Source organism: Oryctolagus cuniculus, chromosome 1 (genome assembly GCF_051225735.1).
Source record: "Oryctolagus cuniculus isolate XC-2025 breed Fujian yellow rabbit chromosome 1, ASM5122573v1, whole genome shotgun sequence".
Taxonomy (NCBI): domain Eukaryota; kingdom Metazoa; phylum Chordata; class Mammalia; order Lagomorpha; family Leporidae; genus Oryctolagus; species Oryctolagus cuniculus.
Genome location: NC_142867.1, coordinates 33,718,107 through 33,730,160, shown reverse-complemented (window position 1 = coordinate 33,730,160; position 12,054 = coordinate 33,718,107). Strand labels below are relative to the sequence as shown.

General features: G+C 39.7%; 1 protein-coding gene across 5 annotated transcripts in view; it reads right to left on the bottom strand.

Annotated features, from left to right (window-relative positions):
- The window catches only part of LOC100346516 (uncharacterized), a 244,706-nt gene that overhangs the window by 138,416 nt on the left and 94,236 nt on the right, over positions 1-12,054 (bottom strand). For 4 of the 5 annotated variants that reach the window (XR_016217949.1, XM_051825757.3, XM_089309870.1 and 1 more), the window contains one exon: positions 7,501-7,570. The exons of the other annotated variant lie outside the window; for it this stretch is intronic. The gene's annotated coding sequence lies outside the window, so the exon portion shown is untranslated. The remainder of the gene's footprint in view (positions 1-7,500; positions 7,571-12,054) is intronic. 5 annotated transcript variants of the gene reach the window in all.

Below are 12,054 nucleotides of genomic sequence, written 5' to 3'. Positions count from 1 at the left end.
AATTAAAGGGATACAAATTGGGAAGGAAGAACTCAAACTATCCCTCTTTGCAGATGATATGATTCTTTATTTAGGGGATCCAAAGAACTCTACTAAGAGACTACTGGAACTCATAGAAGAGTTTAGCTAAGTAGCAGGATATAAATTCAATGCACAAAAATCAACAGCCTTTGTATACACAGGCAATGCCATGGCAGAGGAAGAACTTCTAAGATCAAGCCCATTCACAATAGCCACAAAAACAATCAAATACCTTGGAATAAACTTAACTAAGGACATCAAAGATCTCTACAATGAGAATTACAAAATCTTAAAGAAAGAAATAGAAGAGGATACCAAAAAATGGAAAAATCTTCCATGCTCATGGATTGGAAGAATCAGTATCACCAAAATGTCCATTCTCCCAAAAGCAATTTATAGATTCAATGATATACCAATCAAAATATCAAAGACATTCTTCTCAGATCTGGAAAAAATGATGCTGAAATTCATATGGAGACACAGGAGACCTCAAATAGCTAAAGCAATCTTGTACAACAAAAGCAAAGCCAGAGGCATTTCAGGACATACTACAGGGCAGTTGTAATCTAAACAGCGTGGTACTGGTACTGAAACAGATGGATAGACCAATGGAACAGAATAGAAACACCAGAAATCAATCTAAACATCTACAGCCAACTTATATTTGATCAAGGATCTAAAACCAATTCCTGGAGCAAGGATAGTCTATTCAACAAATGGCGCTGGGAAAATTGGATTTCTACGTGCAGAAGCATGAAGCAAGACCCCTACCTTACACCTTACACCTTACACCGTACACAAAAATCCACTCAACATGGATTAAAGATCTAAATCTATGACCCAACACCATCAAATTATTAGAGAACATTGGAGAAACCCTGCAAGGTACAGGTACCGGCAAAGACTTCTTGGAAATGACCCCGGAAGCACAGACAGTCAAAACATGTCTTTGAGATACAACATTTCAGTCTTAAAGAGAGCTTTCTTAAGCACCACAGAAAAACATCCCAGCCTGGCAAAGGTCCAGAAACCATAATACCTGGGATGAGCAAATTCCAAGAACAGCAGGGATAGTTCCCACCATATGCAGAAAGCCCAATGCTTCTGACAACCCCAGCTGGTGCCTCAACACCTTTCCTTTGAGTCTGACATCATTAGGCTCTTCCTGAATGTGAAACCACCCTTTCTTCACCTATCCAACCAGACAACGAAGGATTTCACCAACAGGTCAATTCAATCTCCTATTTTCTGTGGACATACGAGTGTTGGTGCAGACACACAAGCATGTATTTATATCATGCCTCATCCTACAAATGATTCAAGGTAGCAATCAGGGACGTATAAAAATGCAAAACAGCACATAGTGAAAAATAGACAGGAAACATAAACAATTCTCTTATTTCACCTTGTCTTCTCTCTTTGCCCTCTATTTTTTGCCTTGAGTTTCCAAATCACAAATGCCACCCAGGTTGACCCAACCCTGTTCCAAATAAGCCTGCTTTAGCAGTAGCAGCTGGAGTCAATCCTGTGTATTCAGTTTCATATTCTCTGGCCCGCTTCTTCAACATTAACACCATAAGTTAGGCACACAACAGCAATAAGAGGAGGCCATATTTCCCAAAGAGTTCACTGTCTAGCACCCAGCATTCTTCCAAAAGTTAATAGAAAGTTAAAGACAATGCCAATGCTGGCACAGAAAACACAAATTTTGGGGAAACAGGATTACTGTTTCTAAAAACTGAGGGGCTCACATGTGATTTATCTTTTTAGTTTGATTTCTAATTATTTTGTGTGCACTTTTATTTGAAGGGGCCACAACTTCTTTTTGGTTCTAAGTGAATTATAAATTACAAGTAAGTACAGATAGAGCAGCAATGCAGCAGACTGGTTTAATGCAAGGGTTTCAGAGTCAGCTATCTTGGTTCCAAATCCAGGCCTGGCTATTAGATATGACTTTAGATTAGATTAGTTCATATTAATCAGATTAGACTTTGGGCAAGTTACTTAACATCTCCTACCATCAACTGCTTCATTTTTAAAATGAGAACATCAATATGTTGTGAAGATTAAATGATGTATGTAAAGTGCTGAGCACAGGGGGCAGCACATAGTAAGTGCTCAAGCAATGGTAGTGAGTTATCATGACATATATTATTTGACAGCATATCATGAAGAAAAGGAAATAGTGACAGCAAGAAGCTAAACTATTTTATTATCATCACTTCCTGGGACAAACTACGAATTTCCTGGAGCTGAAATTTCTTCTCATTAATACAAGCAATAAGTTTCTAAAACCTAAAAATCTTTAAACTCACTAAAAATAAAAACTATAACACCACGGTATAAATTCTGCTGTTTCAAGTGGACATGATCATACCATTATGTCTGGGAAGGAACTGGGCTAGGTAGTTTATAAAATCTCTTCCTCTGTACAACTCTGAATTTGAATTAAAATCTACTCTATGGAGAAAAGGTAAGAATTATGCCAGATTCAGGAAGGTCTTCAACTTGACCTCAGAAGACACAATTAGAGGGGCAAGTATTTGGAACAGCATCTGGGTCACTGCTTGAAATATCCAAATCACATATCGGAGTCCCTGGGTTCAAGTCTTGTCTCTGCTTCCAATCTAGCTTGCTGCTAATGCACACACAGGGAAGTAGCAGGTGATGGCTTAAGTAGCAAGATTCCTGCCACCCATGTGGGAGACCCCAGATGTTGTGTTTTTTGGGGGGAGTAAACTGACAGAAGACCTCTTGCTCTGCCCCTCCCTCTCCACCTTTCAAATTAAAATTTAAAGGTTAGAAGAATTGAAGGCAGTTTTTTGAAGCACTGCCCAGGCAAGGGATTCTAGGACCAAAGAAGACTCAGATGGCCAGCGACTAAAACAGAGAGTGCTAGATTCTTTAGCTTGGCTCCCAGAAAGCAATGCAATTCTAATCAACAATCAACCTTTATTATAACCAGGATTACAAAAAGCTCCTTGGCATAACACAAGTACAAAGCAGGCACCAGACTTGTTTCCAAAACAGACCATGACGTCATTTAGGATGGCAATGACCACAAACCTTCCTTTTCCTCTCAAGAACTGGGCTATGTCCCCTGTGCCACAGTTCAAACATCATTATTTTCAGTCCCAAACTAATAGGTCGTACTAGAATTTGCTCAAAGATATCATACTCTTTATTCTCTCTCCTAGAGAAGAAGGAACATGCTTCTTGTCTCAAAAATAAAATAAATCTTTTATTTTTAAATAAAATAAACTGCTATTTCTCAACACTGCAGTTCCTTAAAAATGAGTATTAATTGTCCTCAATCAAAAACTTTTTATGCATGTAGTCCCAAGTTGTCATGCTGTCTACAAAATCTGTAATAAAGCAATCGAAGCCTGAGAGTAAACAAAATGTGTTTAGCAGAATGGCAAGCCCAGGAAGCTGATTAGAAATATGTACACACTGTCTGGGTGTTTCCTGGCTTTTCCTCTGCTTTCTTCATTTATACTAATGTGTTGTCAAGAGGGTTGAAAACAGTTTGCTACGAATAAAACCCTGAGATTTATATGTGATTTCTAAGCTTATCCTTGGGAATGAAGCCACAATCTGTTTTCAGACAAGAGTAAAAGACTCGCAATTCCCTTTGAAAAACAACGTCCAATCTTCCCTTAAATTGAGATGCCAAAGCAGCTCGATAGCGATTTAAATCAGAGAACAAAATTAGTCCAGGTACACCAAGGTGGAAGGAGAGGCACAGCAGATATTCTGGTAAATAGCCTATGAATTCAAAGTGTGCTGTCTACCCCCACCCCCCAGCAGACTGGGACTTCCAACAAATTAGAGAAACAAATTGGCAGCTCACCTCTGAGTCGGCTGGAAAGCACACATTCTCCCCCAGCCACTTCATGGCCATCTTTTGAGCTTAGTTCTTAAAATTCATGAAGGATTGGGGAATGACAATAACTCTTAGAACTCACAATACCCCTTGGTAGGGCTGTGATGAAAACCAAAACCTTCCACCTAACTCCACAGTAACAGCCACCTTCCTAAGATTAATATCAGTGTGACCCGAGGCAGGGCTAGGACCTCAGGGGAGGACAGCAACTGACAACAGCAGCCAAACTATTGCACATCCTGGTTCAACCTCACGAGATCTGGGTTGTAAGTTGGGTTCCAAAAGCATAAACGGGGACTAATATCAAAGACAGACTTGGCCAAACACCTTCACGGGCAGCAGAACTTAACTGGCCACCCAACCTAGGTGGGTGCAGGCTCATCAGCTAAGATTTCTTTGTGCTTCAACAAACAGATCCATGCATTCAAAGTTTGGCCTCCATATTTCCTATGACTCAACACACTTTGAGGAAATCCTAATCCCAGACTCATCCACTCCTCTCGTTGGGTTTTGTAGCCAGCTGAGACCTCTGCTGGCAGAGAATGGTGGGTTTTGTTGGGGAGGGAGGGAATGCATTTTGATTAGAGGAGCTTCCAGGCCACAGAGGAGCTGTTATCTCTGAAAATACAACCCCGTGGCAGGTTGGCTGGAAGCAGACCTATCTCTCCAAGGCAAGGGCATTTCAGGACTCAGCCCAAGGTGGTATCTATTTTGTCCAAAACTTTGCTGTCAATGCAGCACACAAGCCGCCTCGCCGGGGGTGTGTGATGACCCCATGAAAGGCATCAGTCCCACGTGAGGGGACGTGGCCAGAGAGGAGAGCCCCTTCTACAAAATGAATTTCCCAAATGTTCAGGTGGGAGAAGGGGTGTGTGTGTGTGTGTGTGTGTGTGTGGTGGGGGGTTGTTTACATCAATCTAACATCCTAGCATTAAATTCTGTCCAAGTGGGCTTTGGTCAAAAATCACACCAAATGCTGGGAAGCGATAACCAACTGAAAGCAAAGCAGTCCTTTACTGCGGGGAGGTTTCAAATTCACCATCCTTTCTGGGAATATGTGAGTTGGAAAGTGGGGAAGTGGGTTTCCGAGAGATACAGAACATCATAAATGTGCTGATTTGACGCTGTCACTGCATCTCGTCCCAGATGGCAAGGGAAGGAGACACTGGGACTGAAGGCATCGAGACACTTGCCAAGGGACTATGAAGACATTAGGGTAGAAAAAAAAAAAAACCCTCCAAACAAGAATCCTTAAATATCATGGTTTGAAAGTCACGGAGTTCTAAAAGGAACATGTTTAAGGACAGTAAGCATCTAAACCTCAGAATAATATGGACTTCTAAGTGCAGAGCACGGGGACGCTGAGTAAATTTCAATCTGTGCAGGGCCTTTATTCCAGTGCATGGGGCTGAGCTGCTGCAATGTACACAAGTGGGGTGTAAAGTCAATGGGATTACATTTTCCTAATTATTTTCTGCTTCAGCTTTACAGCACATACACAAAATGAGATCAGCCGGGACTTGCCTCTCTAACAAATCACTCAGATTTAAACATTGCTCACATAAACAAAGGGGGGTGGGGTGGGGGAGAGAGGCACGAGGCTGGGAAAAGACAGAGAAGGGCTCCTTCAATCACAGTTGCAAGGAACAAAAACCTGGAGGGGGAAAAGAGTTGTTGGACCGCCACCAAATCTCCCCCACTGGAGACAAGAGCCCATCTGCTGAGCTCGGCAACTTCGCTTTAACTACCATTCAGCTCGCGTCTCTGCAGAGATCTGTCTGCAGAGCTGGCAGATGGACCCCTGCTTCCCCGAGTCGCTGTGTTATTTGTTTAATAAATTTAATTAATATCCATACTGCACTGGATTGCTCCCAGAAAAGGGGCCGAAGTGCTCCCTTTCCCCAATAGCTACATGATGACTGATTTCCCAGAAAAGAACAGATAACGGTGCCCTGGGGCCACCGAAAAATTAAAAGTACCATGTGCTTACATTACTTTGCATGCATTAATTTTTTTTGCAGTGCACTAAAGGTAATTTTGATGGGTATTTTAACACTATGAAAGCATGCAATTCCAAAAAAGGCAAAAGAGCTCTTCTTTCAGACCAGTTGGATTTGCTGGAATGCTTTTAAAAGAACCCAATGTCACCACATACTCCACATTTTTATCTACTGCTGAAACTGAAGGGACAGGATGGGTAAGGAGGCACCCTTTGGCAAACAGCTAACATTTGTAACCAACTGGAAACCTTCCCCATCATACTGAATTTGGGTTATTTCCCAAGCTGGAAAATGTGGCTGTTGCAAGCTGAGAGAATGGGAAGGGTCTTAGACAAGATGAAGGCAGTGACAAGCTTCCTCTTTGTTAAGTAGAGGCTATGCAATCAGCAAGTATGAATTAAAGCAGAGTTTTACTGGCCTTGCTGTCTAATGCCATCCTGTCCTTCTAGGCAGATTTCATCTTAATCTAGATTTCTCATAGTGCATTTCAACTTCAGTAGGCCTGACAAAAGGGATCTGTGGTCAAGTAAGTCAGGAAACATTATGTCAAAGAAGTCAAAATGTTTCTTTACTGCAGGACTTCTCAGAGCCTTTAACCTACGATGGGCACCATGAATATTCCCATAGTAGAGGGATGAGAGTCAATATAAAAGATGGTATTTCCCCAAACCCAGATCTGTTTGGTTAACTATTCTATCTATCCCAGAACCTAATATAGAGTCTGTAGAATAACAGGACTCATTAAATCATGTTCAACGAATCAGTGAACAAATGAATGAAGAAGCAACAAAGTGAATGCCCAATGGCTTTGCCCAGGGATAACCCTTGAGTAACTACACCTGACCTCTGATGAGATTTTTATTTTTTAAATAATGAAAAATCAATACTATACTATCTAAGAACTGAACATACTTGAATCAAATATTGAATTTGGAGGTTTCACTTTTGAGGTGTTATTTTACTTTATTAGGTTTATTCCACATTTAAACACTTCTGTAGTGCTAAGCAACCTAAACCAGTCCCCTGTTCCTTTTCATATCATGAAAATGTAATCTTACTGAATTTTTACACTTCTCAGATCCTTGACAATAGCCTAATTTATTTGTCTTTAATATGTTTAATCCCTTCCTAGTAACTGAGTAATAAATTCAATTCCATCATAGGTATTGAGCTGTTGAGACAAAAAAATCACTCATTTCAACTAAATTATCTTAAATGCAAAAACTTACAATGGTAGCATTATTTTAACATTTTATTATCTCAACGTTAAACTTTTCAAATAAAAATTACGGTTTCATTTAATAAATTGGCAAAAATTAAAAATTATTTTAACACTGGTTAGCGCTTGGGCATTTTGTTAAGCAACCCCCACTGCATCATCTTCCTTACGTAACTTTGCTACAATGCTCCATCCTGTAACACAGCACTGAGTTCACACAACTACAGCCCTTCCTGTTAATGTAATATTCAGAGAGAATGGTATATACAACATGGCACTGAATCCTACATATATAGAATAACCAGATAATAAAGATCTCCCTAGTTCACCTGGCTACTATGCATTTTTAACCTTCAAGAAAAACATTCTGTTACCTGGTGAATCTGAATTACTGATTGAAGTGTTACACTGAGGATCTCAGAAGACTTTCTTCACATAAAAAACCTTCAGAAACAAAAGGAGAAATTAGAGAAGGTTTAAACAAGCAGTGCATTTAAGAAATGTCCTGTATCAGGAATTGAGAAAGGTCTATACAATCAATAAATAGAACTCAGGAAACACTCTGGGCTGGGTGTTAGGAAGTAGGGGGAGAGAGAAGAGGCAGGAAACAAATATTTACTGCATACTCACTATGTACCACACAAAATACTTAGTATTTATACGATAGTAATGAAAATAATTAACAATGGCTAACATTCAGTCCTGTGCCAAATACTGTGATATATGTTTACATGGACATGTATTCTTCCCAGTAGGTACCATTATTACAATTTTTAAGTTGAGAAAATGGGCTCAGACAGATTGAGCAACTTGCCAAAGGTCATAAGACTAGTAAGTCCTGCTCATCTGACTTCAGTGCCCATACTCCCAACCACTAGGACTTCCCACCTTTTTTGTGTACTGTATTACCTGATTTCAGAGGCTATACAGAACAACGTCAGAATCCTGAGTCACTCCAAAACACAAAGGAGCATGATAAAAACATTTTGTATTAATGCTTCAGTTACACAGCAATGGCAGCAAATTCCATGACTAAAAGTTATAAGGACTATCCCTGAATTTAAATGTGCTAATGTTATTAAAATACCAAGTTGGTCCAAAATTGGCTACATTGTCTTCCTCTAAAAGACTTCCTGGCCCAGATTTCAATGTGATATTCTTCTGCCGGTATCAAGTTCAATAATCTCACTAATGTGAGCATGGTAATTGTTTAGATCCCCCTCCTCACTTCAGAAACAATAATTAACACAGGCACCTGTATTTAACAATAAACCCTTAAGAAAAACAAATAAATACCTCTCTACACTTGCCTGCCTTCTTCTCAAAAGACCTCACATTTTCCCTTAAGGCAACATGGAAATTTTAATCCTAGAACAATTCCACAAATATATTTTGGTTGTCTACCACTTATAAACATTAATAAGCATGTATTCAATACCTTCTGAGTGCATTCTGCTACTGGGTCCTGGTTAATGCATATTCTGTCCTAAAATATTAGGTATTTTCTGGAGTGCACCAAAAGACCCCAAATGCAGCTAAACGTTTATTACCTCTCTGTTTCTGCAAGTAAGGAATCAAGGCACAGCTTAGTTGGAAATCTCTGGCTCAAGGTCTCTCATGAGAGTCAAACTGTCAGGTGGACGAGCCACATCCCTGCTAACTCATGTAGCTGCTGGCAAGACCGAGTTCCTTGAGAACTGCTCAGCTGGAGGCAAGGATTCCTTGCTGCTGCAAGCAAGAACACTTCCTCAGGTCCTTCCCATGTGGACCTGTCCACAGGGCTGTTCACTTCTCTCAGAGAGACAGAGAGAAAGGCCCCGGATGGAAGCCATGGTACTCATCTACCCTAACCTCAAAAGAGAGATTTTTCATTTTTGCCATATTCTGTTTTTTAGAAGTGAGTCTCTAGTTTCAAGGGGAGTGGGAATTACACACGGTGTGAAAACCAGGGGAGGTTGCCTGCTACAGAAAGGAAACTGTTGTATTTTTGTGTTTCTGAAAGTATACACACACCCCCACACATGTAGATGAACATGTACAAAATAATTATTTCCCAACATTTCTCTTTTAAAGCTAAATAAACACCTTACGGCAAACGTCCGTGAATAGCAAATGCCTTCATTCATTTAACAAATATTTACAGAAAACATGATAGGAACACAGTGTTCCAGTAAATTTTTTTAGAAAAATAAATCAAATTTTGTTGGAAAAATTCACCAAGATGATGACCCATGTCCCTCCCCCAAGCAGAGATACATGGAGAATAAAGATGAAGACAGCCATTACTCTTTTCTTTTTTTTTTAACTTTTATTTAGTAAATATAAATTTCCAAAGTGCAGTTTATGGATTATAATGGCTTCCCCTCCCCCATAACCTCCCTCCCACAAGCAACCCTCCCATCTCCTGCTCCCTCTCCCATTCCATTCACATCAAGATTCATTTTCAATTATCTTTATATACAGAAGATCAGTTTAGTATACATTAAGTAAAGATTTCATCAGTTTGCACCCACACAGAACATAAAGTGTAAAATACTGTTTCAGTACTAGTTATAGCATTAATTCACAATGAACAACACATGAAAGACAAAGATCCTACATGAGGAGTAAGTGCACAGTGACTCCTGTTGTTGACTTAACAAACTGACACTCTTGTTTATGGCATCAGTAATCACCCTAGGCTCTAGTCATGAGTTGCCAAGGCTATGGAAGCCTTTTGAGATTGCCGACTTCGATCTTATTTAGACAAGGTCATAGTCAAAGTGGAAGTTCTCTCCTCCCTTCAGAGAAAGGTACCTCCTTCTTTGATGGCCCATTCTTTCTACTGGGATCTCACTCGCAGAGATCTTTCATTTAGGTTTTTTGTTTGTTTGTTTTGGTTTGTTTTGGTTTGGTTTGGTTTGGTTTTTTGCCAGAGTGTCTTGGCTTTCCATGCCTAAAATACTCTCATGGGCTCCTCAGCCAGATCCGAATGCTTTAAGGGCTGATTCTGAAGCCAGAGTGCTGTTTAGGACATCTGCCATTCTATGAGTCTGCTGTGTATCCCACTTCCCATGTTGGATCATTCTCTCCTTTTTTTATTCTATCAGTTAGTATTAGCAGACACTAGTCTTGTTTATGTGATCCCTTTGACTCTTAGACCTATCAGTATGATCAATTGTGAACTGAAATTGATCACTTGTACTAGTAAGATGGCATTGGTACATGCAACCTTGATGGGATTTATTGGAATCCCCTGGCACATTTCTAACTCCACCATTTGGGGCAAGTCCGATTGAGAATGTCCCAAATTGTACATCTCTTCCCTCTCTTATGCCCACTCTTATATTTAACAGGGATCACTTTTCAGTTAAATTTAAACACCTAAGAATAATTGTGTGTTAATTACAGAGTTCAAAAATAGTATTAAGTAGAACAAAAAAATACTAAAAGGGATAAAGTATTAAATTGTACATCAACAGTCAGGACAAGGGCTGATCAAGATGCAGCATTGAAAGAGAATTACAGACCAATATCCCTGATGAAGATAGATGCAAAAATCCTCAATAAATTCTGGCCAATAAAATGCAACAACACATCAGAAAGATCATCCACCCAGACCAAGTGGGATTTATCCCTGGTATGCAGGAATGGTTCAGTGTTCGCAAATCAATCAATATGATACACTACATTAACAGACTGCAGAAGAAAAACCATAGGATTATCTCAACAGATGCAGAGAAAGCATTCAATAAAATACAACACCCTTTCATGATGAGAACTCTAAGCAAACTGGATATAGAAGGAACATTCCTCAATACAATCAAAGCAATTTATGAAAAACCCACGGCCAACATCCTATTGAATGGGGAAAAGCTGGAAGCATTTCCACTGAGATCTGGTACCAGACAGGGATGCCCACTCTCACCACTGCTATTCAATATAGTTCTGGAAGTTTTAGCCAGAGCCATTAGGCAAGAAAAAGAAATTAAAGGGATACAAATTGGGAAGGAAGAACTCAAACTATCCCTCTTTGCAGATGATATGATTCTTTACTTAGGGGATCCAAAGAACTCTACTAAGAGACTACTGGAACTCATAGAAGAGTTTGGCAAAGTAGCAGGATATAAAATCAATGCACAAAAATCAACAGCCTTTGTATACACAGGCAATGCCATGCCTGAGGAAGAACTTCTAAGATCAAGCCCATTCACAATAGCCACAAAAACAATCAAATACCTTGGAATAAACTTAACCAAGGACATCAAAGATCTCTACAATGAGAATTACAAAATCTTAAAGAAATAAATAGAAGAGGATACCAAAAAATGGAAAAATCTTCCATGCTCATGGATTGGAAGAATCAGTATCATCAAAATGTCCATTCTCCCAAAAGCAATTTATAGATTCAATGCAATACCAATCAAGATACCAAAGGCATTCTTCTCAGATCTGGAAAAAATGATGCTGAAATTCATATGGAGACACAGGAGACCTCAAATAGCTAAAGCAATCTTGTACAACAAAAGCAAAGCCAGAGGCATCACAATACCAGATTTCAGGACATACTACAGGGCAGTTGTAATCTAAACAGCGTGGTACTGGTACAGAAACAGATGGATAGATCAATGGAACAGAGTAGAAACACCAGAAATCAATATAAACATCTACAGCCAATTTATATTTGATCAAGGATCTAAAACCAATTCCTGGAGCAAGGACAGTCTATTCAACAAATGGTGCTGGGAAAACTGGATTTCCATGTGCAGAATCATGAAGCAAGACCCCTACCATTCACCTTACACAAAAATCCACTCAACATGGATTAAAGAACTAAATCTATGACCCGACACCATCAAACTATTAGAGAATATTAGAGAAACCCTGTAAGATATTGGCACCGGCCAAGACTTCTTGGAAAGGACCCTGTAAGCACAGGCAGTCAAAGC